This window comes from Tinamus guttatus, unplaced genomic scaffold (assembly GCF_059628265.1).
Source record: "Tinamus guttatus ecotype Peru unplaced genomic scaffold, ASM5962826v1 Tinamus_guttatus_pri_ptg000056l, whole genome shotgun sequence".
Classification (NCBI taxonomy): Eukaryota; Metazoa; Chordata; class Aves; order Tinamiformes; family Tinamidae; genus Tinamus; species Tinamus guttatus.
This window is the reverse complement of record NW_028288590.1, coordinates 406434-422692: the sequence shown is the minus strand read 5'-3', so window position 1 is coordinate 422692 and position 16259 is coordinate 406434.

Sequence of the window (16259 nt, the reverse complement as noted above, 5' to 3'; positions counted from 1 at the left end):
GTTGAAAGTCCTTAGGTCTGTTAAGTCTAAATCCTTGCTGTGCAGAGAAGATTGGACACATCTACATCTGTAGGTTCTGCAAAACAGGTTTTTCTCCAATTCTCTTGCTTTCATGGTCCAATCTAAAAATGTATACAAAGAGATAATTTTGACTCAGAAATAGGTAGTAGAGATACTGAAGTCAGGAAAATAAGGGGGATCTGGCTAGCCCTGAGGAGAAAACAGAGTGAACTCACTGGCTCACAGGGGACTGATTTGGGCTTGTGAGTCATGACCACCCTCGATTTTCACAGCCCTCCTATGTTTCCTTCTCTTTGCTTCTTCTTCTAGCTCTTCAAAAAGATCTGAAGGGAACTGGGAAAACACTAGAAAACTCCTTCTGTAATTACTGAGCTACTGAAAAAGTAAAGGGCTGATGCTGCCACATCTTATTTCATGAGAAAGGAGGAGCACAAGCATCTATCAGGTCAGTGCTGGGCTTGCAGTCTCAATGAAAATAAATGTCAGAACTGAGCAAGGCACTCTGGGTGCAGGGTGAAATTTCAGACTTGCCTTTCTCTCTCACTTGCTCTTAAGCGTTGCCTTTAGCTGCCTGCTCTGCCTGGCTTTTATGGTTCCCCACCCAACCAGGTCCCACAAACTGGTGAACTGCATGGGCATGCTCATAAAATACGAACAACACGGATGAAAAAGTTGAATAAATAGGTGCATTATTTGTTTACCATTTGAATGTAGATGATTACTTCTCAGGCATAAATTTTGAATACCTACTTAAAACTTTTTTTTTTAATTTAGGACTATTTAAATTTATTTTATTATTTTTTTAACTTGAAATGTGTCAAGTCTACATTCTATCTATTTTTGACAGTATATTGCTTGGTTTAGACAAGTTTAGATTACTTATTCCTGTGAAGAAATCAAGCAAACTACACAAAAACATGGTTGATCAAAAGATACTTTCCCATTTTGAAGAAATTATTTCCGCTTTGTCAGGGACAAAATAGGATTTTGCTTGAGGTTTGGCAGTTCTCATTCCATCTGTTAACCTGTGCGCTCTTTTGGATCTAAAGAAGTTCATTTCTCCTTAGTGGGAATAGTGGGCTATAATACCAGAGCCCTGGCCAATGTGATTGGCCTTCTGTTATATACTGTGTCATCTGACACAAAGCAACTTGTGCTGTTCCACATAATTCCCAAGTTTTTACACAGTCTTCAGCTTTTTCTCCAGAAAAACAAGTGTGTAAATGTATGTAACTCTGTACAAAAAAGCCCTGTCGTTCACAATTCTGACACCTACAACTAGTGCTCTAAGTTTTTACTAGGCTATAGAACTGAACTGAATTTGCAAAATTTCATGATGTTATAAAATGGAAGAAACATTGTATAAATCAGCTTCATTTCTAACTAAGAATTTCTTTTAGTACTTTTCAGAACATATTAGCACCTCTTTAATTCCTTGTGTGTGCATATTTATATTTAGAACATCAGATGTAGAACGGAGTATTGAGGTAGTTTAGAAATGATCATCATTGCTGACTTACACAACTTTCAGTTTTCCAGTTTTTTTTTTTTTTTCCTTCTGTACCACATGGCTGCTCTGTTCTAGATGATACAGGTTTATACATGTAAGTGTTTTAAAGTTTCCTTGTTTACAGAAGAACTTCTCAAGGGCTCTACCTTCTCCCTTAGAGCTACATAAATGCATGCCTGTGTACCAAGGCAGAGGATTAATGCTCTCACCAGCATTAATCACTGACCTACCACCATCAACAGATGGTGGTCAATAGATACTACTTTGCTGCACAGTCACAATGCAGAGAAATTACAGGAGCTGCAGAGAGTTTGTTTTCAACAAACCCAGGTAAGGGCCTTCAGCTGTAGCAGATGTCAGATAGTGACAGGCACCTCGGGGCACTTTTAAAGTACTGCTGCAATGTGACTGGAGGGAAAAAGGAAAAAAAAGAATGCTATCAAATTGTTAAGTGCTTCTAACAAATTACATCAAAGAAGTGGAGAAAAATCTTGAGCAAAGGAAAATTACTACTTTCATTTTCTTTCTTATCTTCCCCTTTGACAGGGGGACTTTGACTTATGAAATGCCCTCAGCTACTGTATTCCGGAGCAGTTCAGCTGTGTGAAATGATGAAGCTTTTATGGTACTGGCCAAGGGCCTGTATCACAGGAGAAAATTGGTACATTGGAGGAGCAGGTACTCGTAAGAACACATTAGGCAGCTTTTTTTCATTTGCATACAGGAGAGTCCTAAGTGTAAATGTTTGTTAGTGCTCTCTTTAGTTGACTATGCAACTAGTCCAAAACAGAGTAGAAAACTAAACTAAAATAACTTTTTTTGTTTGTTTGTTTCTTGTGCAAATGTTGCATATGTACAAGACATAGGCCAGAAGTTTTGCTACCTTATAATGTCTTAGTTTCTGGAGACATTAATTCAGAATCAGAACTAGGCTTGGCAGTGTTTTGTTTCTTCACTGGTAGCTTTGCCTATCTCTCTATGGTCATGATGAGCAGAGTAAAATCTGCATAACTACAAAATTAAACCTGCATGGGGTCTAGAGAAATCCTCAAGTTCAGAGAGCCAAATTGAAGGAATATTTTCATAAATTGTCTTTTTGAAGGAATAAAAGACTTTGCAGGCTCTTTTTTTTTCCCCAAGTTTTGAAGTGGAATTATGTGGCACAGATTGATCCTCTCTTCTGTGTGCAGAGCTCACTGTTGCCCATACACAGAAATATAATGTTGCTAAACTTGGCAGATTTAAACTAGCATGACTTATGCTGGGAAGCAAACAACTATCAGTACTCACTAATTCAGTTATTTTATATTTGGCTACAAGGTTTTAATAAACCATGAAGTAAAAAGTGCTTGTGAATACACATGTTTGTTAGTATGGAAGCTTACATCTCTCAAATTCTCCTCGTCACAAGCCCATTCTAAGCACTTAAATTGTTTTTGTTTTTTTTTTCTAGGATGCAAAAAGTAGCTTTTTTTTTCTCTCCAGAGAGGAAATTAAATGAACAATGTACAGCAAGAATATTGCAAACCTATTTAGATTCTTTAGGTCACGTAAGGTTCTTCTGTGTGTATCTTTTTAACTCCCTCCCCTCCTGCTTTTAAAACTCTCCAGTTGTGCCTCCAGCCATAACCAGACTCATTAGTCATTCCCTCCTCAGGTTAAATACCAGGAGAATTCACGGCACCCCTCAAGGAAAAGAACCTTGAGCAGGTTAAAGGCTGCAGTCTCTTACTGACGGAAATGAAAAATAAGAAAAAGAAAAAGAAAGTCCAGACTGCTGTCTTTGCTTGTTTGTGTTTCATTTTTTCTCTGACTGTGAGTTGTTTATACTATGTGTACTGTTTAATGCTCCTAAATCTTAATTTAAGAACAGGCAAACTCTTAAAGTCTTGGCTGTATCCATACTGAAGTTGAATGTCTTTTAGATGTTTGTCTTAACTAGAAGTTGGCTTGGTTCCCTTAGCATTTTGACAGGAAAGGTGCTGGGTGTTTGAGTTCTGTTTCACTGTGATTCTGGCTTGGTGCAAAACTAAATGGCTTCAGTTTTTAAGTAGGTTTGACATTAACCCTTTAATCATGTGCTGTAAATGCTATAAAAGCGGTTAATGAAGTACTGTGGATCTAATTGTTTTCTTTTTAATCATTTTTTGAAGTTGCTTTGCAGAAACTTATTTGTAAACATAAGAAATAAAGAATGAAGAAATGTAAAGTGTATTCTAGTATGCAGAAGAATGTTGCTTTGACCTTGAAGTATCAAATGAATATAAAAACTTAGAGATAAAGCTATCCCAACATGTAGCAAGCAATTGTTTAAACGATTTGCTTTGAGATATAATATAGTCAATTTGTGAATTGGGATAAAGTGCATGCTTAGAGGCATGCCCCTTATCAATGCGGGGTGTGTGTGTGGTGAAAATCATCCCAAACCTGGACTATTTCTCTAAACTCCTAGTGCTGACTAGCTTGCTACATGCTTGGTGAAAGAGTAGATTAAGAGTTTTACCAGTTTTTACAAGCAGTTTTGAAGAGTTCACCATATGATCTAATGTATGAGATAAATTACCCTGCTCACACAGCCTGCTTTGGAACAAGCCTCTCCCAGACGGGAAGCGGAGCGTTAACTCCAGCCTGCCGCCAACGCTGCAGTACACGCTGGGCATTCAGTGTTGAGCTGAGCTTGCTGACGCACACACAATTCCACAAGCCTGGACACCTGGGCTAAGCATGGAAATTAAGCCTCCTCCGCCCCTCCCGCAAATACACTAACAGCAATTCTTCCCAAAGCACGCACCCGTTTTACGCCTTATCTTAACAGGAAAAAAGAGACGACTTTCGCCCAGAAATACCTCAAAATTAACACATCCAATTCTCTGGCACACTCTAAAGTGAGCTCCTACCCACCATGCATACTCCAGAACAGGACGAACCACCTCCCCGTGGGTTGGGGCCTGACCTCTCACTGAGCCGTGCCCGGCTTTCGCCTGCGCTCTCCTTCTCTTTGCTTCACCGTCCCTACTGAGTTGGCGGCACTCCCCCTGCACCGCTTCTTTTTGCATCAGTACAAGCAACTCGAGTTGGGACATGGCAAAAAGGAAACACCACTAGCGAAGTACCCAGCTGCTTTCCAGCACTTAGCAGACCACAGGGGTGCATTCCTCCCATTCCCAAAGTAGTCTTCCCCGATTCTATCTGTCCGATATCTCCCGGATGCATCCTACCAGCAGAATAGAATGCTGCTTATAGGAGCTCCGTCAAGGGAAAAAAACGGTTACTCAAGGCACTACGATTACTAACACCCTTAACTTTGCTATTGAGACGCTGCGCTTGTGCCAGCTTTGCAAGAGGAAGCATTGGTATTTTTTCTACTTTTTCCTTCCAAGTAGTATTCGGACTTGCCAAAGGAAACACTTAAAGAACGCTCAACGATATCCAAACTTAAAAGGTCTTCATTACCTTTTTCCTCATGAGAATTTCTGAGACACGGGATTTAGCAATTCAAGGACAAGGATAGGGAACCTCTTCCAGTAACTCCTGAGGTTGAAAATACGACCTACTTACCCACCATAGCCATTCTGCCCCCCAGCACTCATTTCATTACATCACACATTTGGGGTCTCCTCCTTAATTTCACTGCCTTCACACTCATTCCAACAGTTCCACTCATTCCGCGCATTTCAGCAAGAACATCATGCTCCCTTACTACTACAAGAAAGAACCACGAGAAAGCTTTTCTTTTTATCTGGGCCACAAGAACAACAACAGTAGTTACTGGCTTCACTTTGACAACAGTGATGCCAAAGGGAAAAAAAAATCCCCAGGGTGAGGGGCTTGCGCACTTTTCCAGACCCTCCAGATCTTTCTTTGTTCGCTTTTGCTTTGTTTTCTGCTTTTATTTTTTTTTAAAACAGTGACCACACTCTAACAGCTGGTAGTGTGTCAATAAGAAGAACGGGTGCTTTGATGTTGATATGTCTGTTTCCACCACTCTTCCCTGGACTGAAGCAGGTAGCTTCTCTGAGGGCGGCTCCAACAAGAAGGCTTGGAAGCCTTCCTTTGGACTTCCTCCCAAAGGAAGACATTCCAAAAGAAATTAAATAGATTCACCGAGTCTCAAAGGGTTTCACTCTTCCCCCACCCTTGCCCTAAATGTTGTCATTCCAGCAAATGTCACCTACTTGGTTATCATCTGTCTGCTATCATGCGGGAAAGGGGAAAGAAGCAATACTTGAAGATTCATATCCCTAGCTGAAGTCAGAGAGAAGCGCAACTTAAAAGCTGAGCGTAGAAGCAAGACACACATCCAATTCCAACAGCCTTCCCCTCCAAAGAGGAGAAACTCCACACACCTCTCCCTGAGGAGACACATCCCTCCTAGTATTGGCTACTGTCATTAAAAGAGCAGCAACACAAAAAGCACAACATGGAGAAGAATACGCACATGCACGTGCGCGCACACACACACAGAGAACTGAGAAGCCCGCAGATTTCCATTAAATGCAGCCTTGCAACACTGGGGCTGGGGGACTGCACCTGCACACAGCCTTGCTCTGGGAGGAGCAGAGCTCTTTTACAGGCAGCTTCAAACTGCAAACAGCAGAAGCCAGATTCTGCAATCAAAGGCACTGCCAAAAGCTACACAGGCACCGTGTGTATTCACGCATCAAGTGGCTGGCGGAGGGATTGCAACATTTGTATTCCGAGAGATTTCCACTTTGGCATCTTTGTTGCAAGTCTTCTGCAAGAAATTGTCTTGTGGTCCCAAAGGGAACGACACGGCGGGAGTAGTGGCAACGGGAAGGACGGGCGGGGGGGTCCCAATGGCAAGGACACGGCGGGGGCGGGGCTCGCAATGGGAACGACATGTCGGGGCGATGGCAATGGGAATGTCATAGTGGACTGGGCTATTTAATCACTAGGCTAGAGGCGGGGCGTGGGCTGGGGCTGGGCTGGGGGGCCGGCGGAGGGGAGGCCAGAGGGGAGCTCAGTGTAGGCCAGCAGGCTAGTATAGAGGCTAGAGCAGAGCAGCGGGTGGAGGGCCGGGTCGGGCAGAGGCTGGGATGGAGGGGAGCGGAGAGCAGAGGGGCGGGCGGAGGGCAGGCGAGGCCAGAGCAGGGCAGTGCAGGCCAGAGGGGAGGGTGCAGGGCCCGGCAGGCAGAGTAGCGGGGCCAGAGCAGGGGCTAGGGCGGAAGGCAGGGGGCGGCTAGAGCAGAGGGGAGGGCGGAAGGCAGGGGGTGGGGGGCTGCAGGGGAGGCTGCAGGGGGCCGCTGGCGCGGAGTAGAGGCCAGGGTGGAGGTAGGGGGTAGTGTAGAGCAGAGGGGCGGGCGGAAGGTAGTGGCTGGGGCAGAGCCCAGGGCAGGGCGGAGCTAGGGGGGGGCTAGAGCAGAGCGGAGGGTGGAGCTACGGGCTGGGGTAGGCAGCTGCAGGCAGGCCTAGGTGAGGGCAGGATCAGGCCAGCGTCAGGCCAGGGCTAGGCTAGGGCAGGTAGCATCGGGGTAGGTAGGCTTAGGCCAGGGCTTAGGCTAGGCTTAGGCTAGGCCAGGTAGGCTTAAGGCACGTAGGCTATAAGGCATAGATAGGCTTAGGATAGGTAGGGGGTGGGGGTGGGGGTGGGGGGAGGGGGGAGGGGCGGGTGGGGGGTGGGGGGTGGGGGCAGGGCTGGGGGGGTCCAAGCTGCCAAAAGTCCTTGGAACGAGCGGAAGGCACCACCTGGTGAGTGTTACAACCCTGACAAACTTACAACTTGCTCACCAAGAGACTCTTCCTTTAGGCTTCTTTTCCCCATCTCTTTCTTTCATAGAGCTGCTCAGCACCAGTGGCAGAATCTTGCTTATTTCCTGAAACACCCGCTATCAAAGTGGACTCTCACTAGTTTATTTTTGGTTTAGCTGGTGTTGCACAGGTTCTTTTGACATTCTCTTTTCCTTTTTTGGATAGTTCTAAATCCTATCTGACAGTTAGGTATATAAAGAAAAGCATGAAGCAATAAGCGGCACTCTGTCAATCATCCTCTCATGGCTTCCTTTTTATCTGTGCCAGAAAATAATACTAAAATATACAAAAGTTGTAGACCACATTTTTCAATGCAAGCAACGATAAATAAGAAAAGGGAATCATTTCGTTCAGCCTTTGGTCCCCTTAAAAGCTCCACATGAACCCGCATGCTCACAGAACAATGTTCTGTCACCTCCAAGGAGAAAAACGGAGGGCCTGGAACAGAGATCCCACAGTGTCCCATCTCATGCTCAGCAGTCTTCTCCCACAGAAGATAAAGCATCACAAAGGAAATGGAAAGGCTTAAGTCAGACAAAGGCACAAGATCTATGTAGATCTACTTCCCCCGCCCAGCTCTTGCTAAAGTTCCATCTTCCATCACCTACTCCTTACTTGTGCTTACGTGTTTCAGGCAAAGAAGCATTTCAAAGTAGAAGAAATGCACGAGCTGAAAACCATTCTCAAATACAATAGCAGAAACGGTTGGAATTGTCCACCACTTGACAAAGGACATGCAGAATTTTCAAAGCAGTGTGCAATGCAATACAGGAACTGGTTACAATTGTCCAACACTCGACAACAGCAAGGTTCAGCACAAAGCCACCAAGAAACTCACTGGACTGAAAAGGAGACAAAGCCATGCAACATGCACATTTGCGAAGCAGGAAAGCAGAGGAAATGCAGAATTTAAAAAGGACGCTAAAATGCAATACAGGAAACGCTTGGAATTGCCCAACATTTGACAACAGCCAGGTTCAGCACAAAGCCACCAAGAAACTCACTAGACTGCAGAAGAGACGAACCAATGCAACATGCACATTTACGACACAGGAAAGCAGAGAAAAGGGAGAATTTTAAAACGATTGCGAAATACAAAAGCAGAAACAGTTGGAATTGTCCAACATTTGATAGAAGAAATGCAGAAGTTTAAAAGCACTGTGAAATGCAATAGCAGAAACGCTTGGAATTGTCCAGCACTTGACAATGGGGAGGTTCAGCACAAAGCCACAAAGAAACTCACTAGACTGCACAAGAGATGGACTGATGCAACATGCACATTTATTAAAGAGGAAAGCAGAGGAAATGCAGAATTTTAAAACGATTGTGAAAAACAAAAGCAAAAACCGTTGGAATTGTCCAACACTTGATAGAAGAAATGCAGAAGTTTAAAAGCACTGTGAAATGCAGTAGCAGAAACGCTTGGAATTGTCCAGCACTTGACAATGGGGAGGTTCAGCACAAAGCCACAAAGAAACTCACTGAACTGCAGAAGAGATGGACTCATGCAACACGCACATTTATTAAAGAGGAAAGCAGAGGAAATGCAGAATTTTAAAACGATTGCGAAAAACAAAAGCAGAAACCGTTGGAATTGTCCAACACTTGATAGAAGAAATGCAGAAGTTTAAAAGCACTGTGAAATGCAATAGCAGAAGCGCTTGGAATTGTCCAGCACTTGACAATGGGGAGGTTCAGCACAAAGCCACAAAGAAACTCACTAGACTGCAGAAGAGATGGACTCATGCAACATGCACATTTATTAAAGAGGAAAGCAGAGGAAATGGAGCATTTTAAAACAATTGTGAAATACAAAAGCAGAAAGAGTTGGAATTGTCCAACATTGAGAACGGGAGTGTTCAGCACAAAGCCACGAAGAAACTCATTGGAGCACAGAAGACAGGAACTGAAGCAACCTTCAGATTTATCAAATAAGAAAACAGAAGAGATGTAAGATTTTGTAAGACACTTTCAATCTCCTATGAATGCTTCAATAGCGGTACTCTCCAAATTCCTGGACAAAGACAAGCAGCTGGGCTTTTGTTGTTGCTTTTAATATTAATCCCATTGCAGGCCTTGGCGAGTTGATCATCCAAACTGCCCTTCTGAGGCTTTTGCTTGTTTGACTTGTAACTGAAGGGCCAGGCTGAGGAGAGAAGGGGGAAGATGAGAGGGAAGAAACCTTCTAATCGGAGAGTCAAGCAGGAAGGGAGAATGTTTTTGCTCGCTTTATCTTCCGGGCTGTTTAGCAAAGACAGCTGAAGGTTTCTTTTCTAATGATGCTTCTATTACTGCTCTTTGGAGATTGCTCCTATAGAGACACAGTTCTGCACACCAAAATCTGTATCTTAGGACGTGCTCCTAAGACAAATTGCGCTTTGCCTGCTCATTCAGAAAAAAATAATTCATTACAACTGGCCTTGTCTGAGCAACGATTAAGCCCTTTTTAGGAAACGTATCCAGAACATAGACAGAAAAAATGGTATGAGCACGGCAGGAAATTTGAATGTGTTTTTGATGAGCAGATGCGCTCTTTACACTTCTAGCTACAGCACTGCAGTTTTTCTTTCACTCGCTAGCTTTCAGTTTGGGCACAGAAATTGCAGCTGCCTCACCCGGGGCACTGCAACGGCCTTGGCGCTCTGTCCTTTTCAGCCTCAAGTGCAAGAGGCTAATTCCAACTAGACTAAGTCAGTACCAATTCTTTTCATAAGTCCTCTTCTTCTGCGGGCACTCGAGTGCCAGCTGTTGTTTCACCAGCTGTTGAAATGCAAGACTCAAATCCTGCAGGAGTCCTTTGGTTGTCTTTTTGCTTGAGGTCTTCCTTAAGAGTTTGGGACCGAGAGCTCACTGATGCACGGATGATCTTGTTTGTTCGTTCTCATGCAATTTACAGGTCAAGTAACAGAACAGCAGAGCTTTCTTATGCCATCGCTTTGCAAGACAATGGTCTTGTGAAAATGCACGAAGTTCTGATTCTTCTCAAGGTAGCTTTCACTTAATTTTCTAAGTTTGCTTAGAGAAATTCCTTGAAAATCTTTCTACTCACCAACAAATCCCCTGTTACGGCAATCGGCGGGCAGGTGCTGCTCAACAGGGGCAGCTCCCTCAGCCTCGGCGTCGCCTTCCGCAAAGGCAGCCGCAACCTCCAGAAGCTGGAAGGAAAGACAAGAAGCCCTCTGTGAAAATAGGATTTTTATGCCCTTCAGAATTTGCCCTCCTCACTTCAGAATGCAATGGAAACTCCAGATGCAGATTATTACTGTCAAACATTAAGGTTACATTTCTTTATTGTCAGTCAGCATCTCTGGTTGCCCTTCTGCTGTTGAAGGAATTCTGCTTCTACTAGGACTGTTGCTTTGCAAGCCAAGACGGCCACTCGTACAAACGGCCGCTGCTTTTCTGAACGCCGCCGCCACTCCACTGTCTCTTCAGTGAGGCCATTTTACTCAATCTGAGGCTCACTTTGCATCTTGCTTTTTCACAGGCTATATGAAAAGGAGGCTATGTTATGCTACTGAGCATCATTCAAGAGAGCCTCTTTTAGTATCACAACTGAATCCCCACTTACAGTATAGCAGGGGCTTACATTTCAATTTCTTGTTTTATTTGGCTGCTCAGGAGAGGCTCTCAGGACTCTCTCCATTACAGCTCAAGTTTTCTCTGGAAGATCCGCCATGTGCTAAAACACACTCTATGCATCTAGGGAAAGGCGCCTTGTGGTAGGAGCTTCCGCTGCCTGAGCCTGCACTGGAGCACAAGCAAAGGCGCTCTAGGCTAACTTCATCATTAGGTCTTGGAAGCTCGTTTTAGATCATACTTTTCTGAATAGGAATGGCCCCTGTTTTAGACGGTAAGACCCTTCAAGAACCCATTCTAAAATTGAGTCAGGTGAGAGATGCAAGTTTCCTCATAGCTCCTGTCTAACGTCTGATACAGGTAACAAGCTTTCCTGTCCTAAATGAAGGACGCAAAGATCTCTCAACTATGCATTGATATGCCCTCCCTGTGTCTCACTTTGAAGCCTCAAAGGGTAAAGGAGGAGTTCCGAGCAGAGCCCGAGCAAAACGCACAGGAAGACCAGGCTTCTGCGGCAGCCAGAGAGGAACGCGCACCTCCTGCCGAGCTGGAAAGCTCCAAGGTCAAAGAGCCGGACGGAGACAAGCTTCGCCTGCAGCAGCAGGTAACTGCATTTATTTAGTTCTCTTGTCCTCCCTCTCTCTTCCTAAAGAATCCCTTATTTCTTAAGTAAGCGGCATGCTAAATGGAGCAATGAAGTGAGGCAAGCGCGTTCTGGCAGTGTTGTAGGGAACATCTGCTCTCGCCGGAGGAAGCAGTGACAAGGGCTGCCGCACACGGGGCTGCGGAACTGAAAGAGCTGGGGCAAAGAGAGCCTCAAGAGCTGCGGGGCATCACACAAGAACCAAACAGGTAGGAGAAAACCTCTAAGATCTCCACCCTCCTGCGTCAAAATGGGACAAGATCCACTTCAATCAAGAGGGAAATGGGCTCGCCCATTCCAGCAAAGGAATACACTGCAGTGTCCCTCAGCTCAGGATGGCCCATTTAGAAAAGGGAACAGTCCTGCATTATAGCAAATCTAGGCCTAAGGCCACTCAAGCCTGCTTTTTAGGCTGTGCTCATTGTTGTACTGCACCAAGCTTCCTTTTTGAGTCAAAACTTCAAATTCTAAGCAGAGCTGCTGCATTCAGAAAGAGGTATTTCTTACCTTCCAGCTACTCTACGAACATTTCTTTTAGCGGTACTTATCTTTCTTTCACATAGGGGTATTTTTTAAATGAAATGCTGGGTTTTATTAGCTGCCCTGGACATAAAGGCCTTCAGGCGCTCGTCTGAAAACAACCCCAAGCTTTTACTACGCACATCCTTTGATACATTCCATTTCACCCACAGCAGGCTCGAGCAAGAACAACAAGAGGAAGAGGAAGACAGCAACTGCAAGATGGCACTGGGAGTTCTGCTGCTAGAGTAGGCACTGTTCATTCTAGGAGAGTAGGCACTGTTCATTCTAGGAAAATAAAAGGAGAACATGCAGGATCCTCCATCTCGCTCAATACAAGAGAGGGATACACGCCTGAGAACAGCAGTATACAGCCATGGAGACCCTATTGTCAGGGAACTTCATGGTCAAATCAGAGGCTCTTGCAAAAAGGAGAAGCACTAAACGAAAGCACCTAGACAAATTCTAGAAAGCCAGAGGCCGTGATACTTAAAATACGCAGGTCTGCAGAGACATCCTCACTTCTCTGGCGCCAACCCACCTGTTCCACTGAAAACATGGAGTTTATAACCCCCCACTCAGCGACAAAAAGCGAGAGCACATCCCCACCAAGAAGCAGCAGGGGCAGCTCCATAACCACAAGCGGGCACCGCTCACACGCCCTGCTCTGCCCACCCTGCTCACACAGCCTGCTTTGGAACAAGCCTCTCCCAGACGGGAAGCGGAGCGTTAACTCCAGCCTGCCGCCAACGCTGCAGTACACGCTGGGCATTCAGTGTTGAGCTGAGCTTGCTGACGCACACACAATTCCACAAGCCTGGACACCTGGGCTAAGCATGGAAATTAAGCCTCCTCCGCCCCTCCCGCAAATACACTAACAGCAATTCTTCCCAAAGCACACACCCGTTTTACGCCTTATCTTAACAGGAAAAAAGAGACGACTTTCGCCCAGAAATACCCCAAAATTAACACATCCAATTCTCTGGCACACTCTAAAGGGAGCTCCTACCCACCATGCATACTCCAGAACGGGACGAACCACCTCCCCGTGGGTTGGGGCCTGACCTCTCACTGAGCCGTGCCCGGCTTTCGCCTGCGCTCTCCTTCTCTTTGCTTCACCGTCCCTACTGAGTTGGCGGCACTCCCCCTGCACCGCTTCTTTTTGCATCAGTACAAGCAACTCGAGTTGGGACATGGCAAAAAGGAAACACCACTAGCGAAGTACCCAGCTGCTTTCCAGCACTTAGCAGACCACAGGGGTGCATTCCTCCCATTCCCAAAGTAGTCTTCCCCGATTCTATCTGTCCGATATCTCCTGGATGCAACCTACCAGCAGAATAGAATGCTGCTTATAGGAGCTCCGTCAAGGGAAAAAAACAGTTACTCAAGGCACTACGATTACTAACACCCTTAACTTTGCTATTGAGACGCTGCGCTTGTGCCAGCTTTGCAAGAGGAAGCATTGGTATTTTTTCTACTTTTTCCTTCCAAGTAGTATTCGGACTTGCCAAAGGAAACACTTAAAGAACGCTCAACGATATCCAAACTTAAAAGGTCTTCATTACCTTTTTCCTCATGAGAATTTCTGAGACACGGGATTTAGCAATTCAAGGACAAGGATAGGGAACCTCTTCCAGTAACTCCTGAGGTTGAAAATACGACCTACTTACCCACCATAGCCATTCTGCCCCCCAGCACTCATTTCATTACATCACACATTTGGGGTCTCCTCCTTAATTTCACTGCCTTCACACTCATTCCAACAGTTCCACTCATTCCGCGCATTTCAGCAAGAACATCATGCTCCCTTACTACTACAAGAAAGAACCACGAGAAAGCTTTTCTTTTTATCTGGGCCACAAGAACAACAACAGTAGTTACTGGCTTCACTTTGACAACAGTGATGCCAAAGGGAAAAAAAAATCCCCAGGGTGAGGGGCTTGCGCACTTTTCCAGACCCTCCAGATCTTTCTTTGTTCGCTTTTGCTTTGTTTTCTGCTTTTATTTTTTTTTAAAACAGTGACCACACTCTAACAGCTGGTAGTGTGTCAATAAGAAGAACGGGTGCTTTGATGTTGATATGTCTGTTTCCACCACTCTTCCCTGGACTGAAGCAGGTAGCTTCTCTGAGGGCGGCTCCAACAAGAAGGCTTGGAAGCCTTCCTTTGGACTTCCTCCCAAAGGAAGACATTCCAAAAGAAATTAAATAGATTCACCGAGTCTCAAAGGGTTTCACTCTTCCCCCACCCTTGCCCTAAATGTTGTCATTCCAGCAAATGTCACCTACTTGGTTATCATCTGTCTGCTATCATGCGGGAAAGGGGAAAGAAGCAATACTTGAAGATTCATATCCCTAGCTGAAGTCAGAGAGAAGCGCAACTTAAAAGCTGAGCGTAGAAGCAAGACACACATCCAATTCCAACAGCCTTCCCCTCCAAAGAGGAGAAACTCCACACACCTCTCCCTGAGGAGACACATCCCTCCTAGTATTGGCTACTGTCATTAAAAGAGCAGCAACACAAAAAGCACAACATGGAGAAGAATACGCACATGCACGTGCGCGCACACACACACAGAGAACTGAGAAGCCCGCAGATTTCCATTAAATGCAGCCTTGCAACACTGGGGCTGGGGGACTGCACCTGCACACAGCCTTGCTCTGGGAGGAGCAGAGCTCTTTTACAGGTAGCTTCAAACTGCAAACAGCAGAAGCCAGATTCTGCAATCAAAGGCACTGCCAAAAGCTACACAGGCACCGTGTGTATTCACGCATCAAGTGGCTGGCGGAGGGATTGCAACATTTGTATTCCGAGAGATTTCCACTTTGGCATCTTTGTTGCAAGTCTTCTGCAAGAAATTGTCTTGTGGTCCCAAAGGGAACGACACGGCGGGAGTAGTGGCAACGGGAAGGACGGGCGGGGGGGTCCCAATGGCAAGGACACGGCGGGGGCGGGGCTCGCAATGGGAACGACATGTCGGGGCGATGGCAATGGGAATGTCATAGTGGACTGGGCTATTTAATCACTAGGCTAGAGGCGGGGCGTGGGCTGGGGCTGGGCTGGGGGGCCGGCGGAGGGGAGGCCAGAGGGGAGCTCAGTGTAGGTCAGCAGGCTAGTATAGAGGCTAGAGCAGAGCAGCGGGTGGAGGGCCGGGTCGGGCAGAGGCTGGGATGGAGGGGAGCGGAGAGCAGAGGGGCGGGCGGAGGGCAGGCGAGGCCAGAGCAGGGCAGTGCAGGCCAGAGGGGAGGGTGCAGGGCCCGGCAGGCAGAGTAGCGGGGCCAGAGCAGGGGCTAGGGCGGAAGGCAGGGGGCGGCTAGAGCAGAGGGGAGGGCGGAAGGCAGGGGGTGGGGGGCTGCAGGGGAGGCTGCAGGGGGCCGCTGGCGCGGAGTAGAGGCCAGGGTGGAGGTAGGGGGTAGTGTAGAGCAGAGGGGCGGGCGGAAGGTAGTGGCTGGGGCAGAGCCCAGGGCAGGGCGGAGCTAGGGGGGGGCTAGAGCAGAGCGGAGGGTGGAGCTACGGGCTGGGGTAGGCAGCTGCAGGCAGGCCTAGGTGAGGGCAGGATCAGGCCAGCGTCAGGCCAGGGCTAGGCTAGGGCAGGTAGCATCGGGGTAGGTAGGCTTAGGCCAGGGCTTAGGCTAGGCTTAGGCTAGGCCAGGTAGGCTTAAGGCACGTAGGCTATAAGGCATAGATAGGCTTAGGATAGGTAGGGGGTGGGGGTGGGGGTGGGGGGAGGGGTGGGTGGGGGGAGGGCTGGGGGGGTCCAAGCTGCCAAAAGTCCTTGGAACGAGCGGAAGGCACCACCTGGTGAGTGTTACAACCCTGACAAACTTACAACTTGCTCACCAAGAGACTCTTCCTTTAGGCTTCTTTTCCCCATCTCTTTCTTTCATAGAGCTGCTCAGCACCAGTGGCAGAATCTTGCTTATTTCCTGAAACACCCGCTATCAAAGTGGACTCTCACTAGTTTATTTTTGGTTTAGCTGGTGTTGCACAGGTTCTTTTGACATTCTCTTTTCCTTTTTTGGATAGTTCTAAATCCTATCTGACAGTTAGGTATATAAAGAAAAGCATGAAGCAATAAGCGGCACTCTGTCAATCATCCTCTCATGGCTTCCTTTTTATCTGTGCCAGAAAATAATACTAAAATATACAAAAGTTGTAGACCACATTTTTCAATGCAAGCAACGATAAATAAGAAAAGGGAATCATTTCGTTCAGCCTT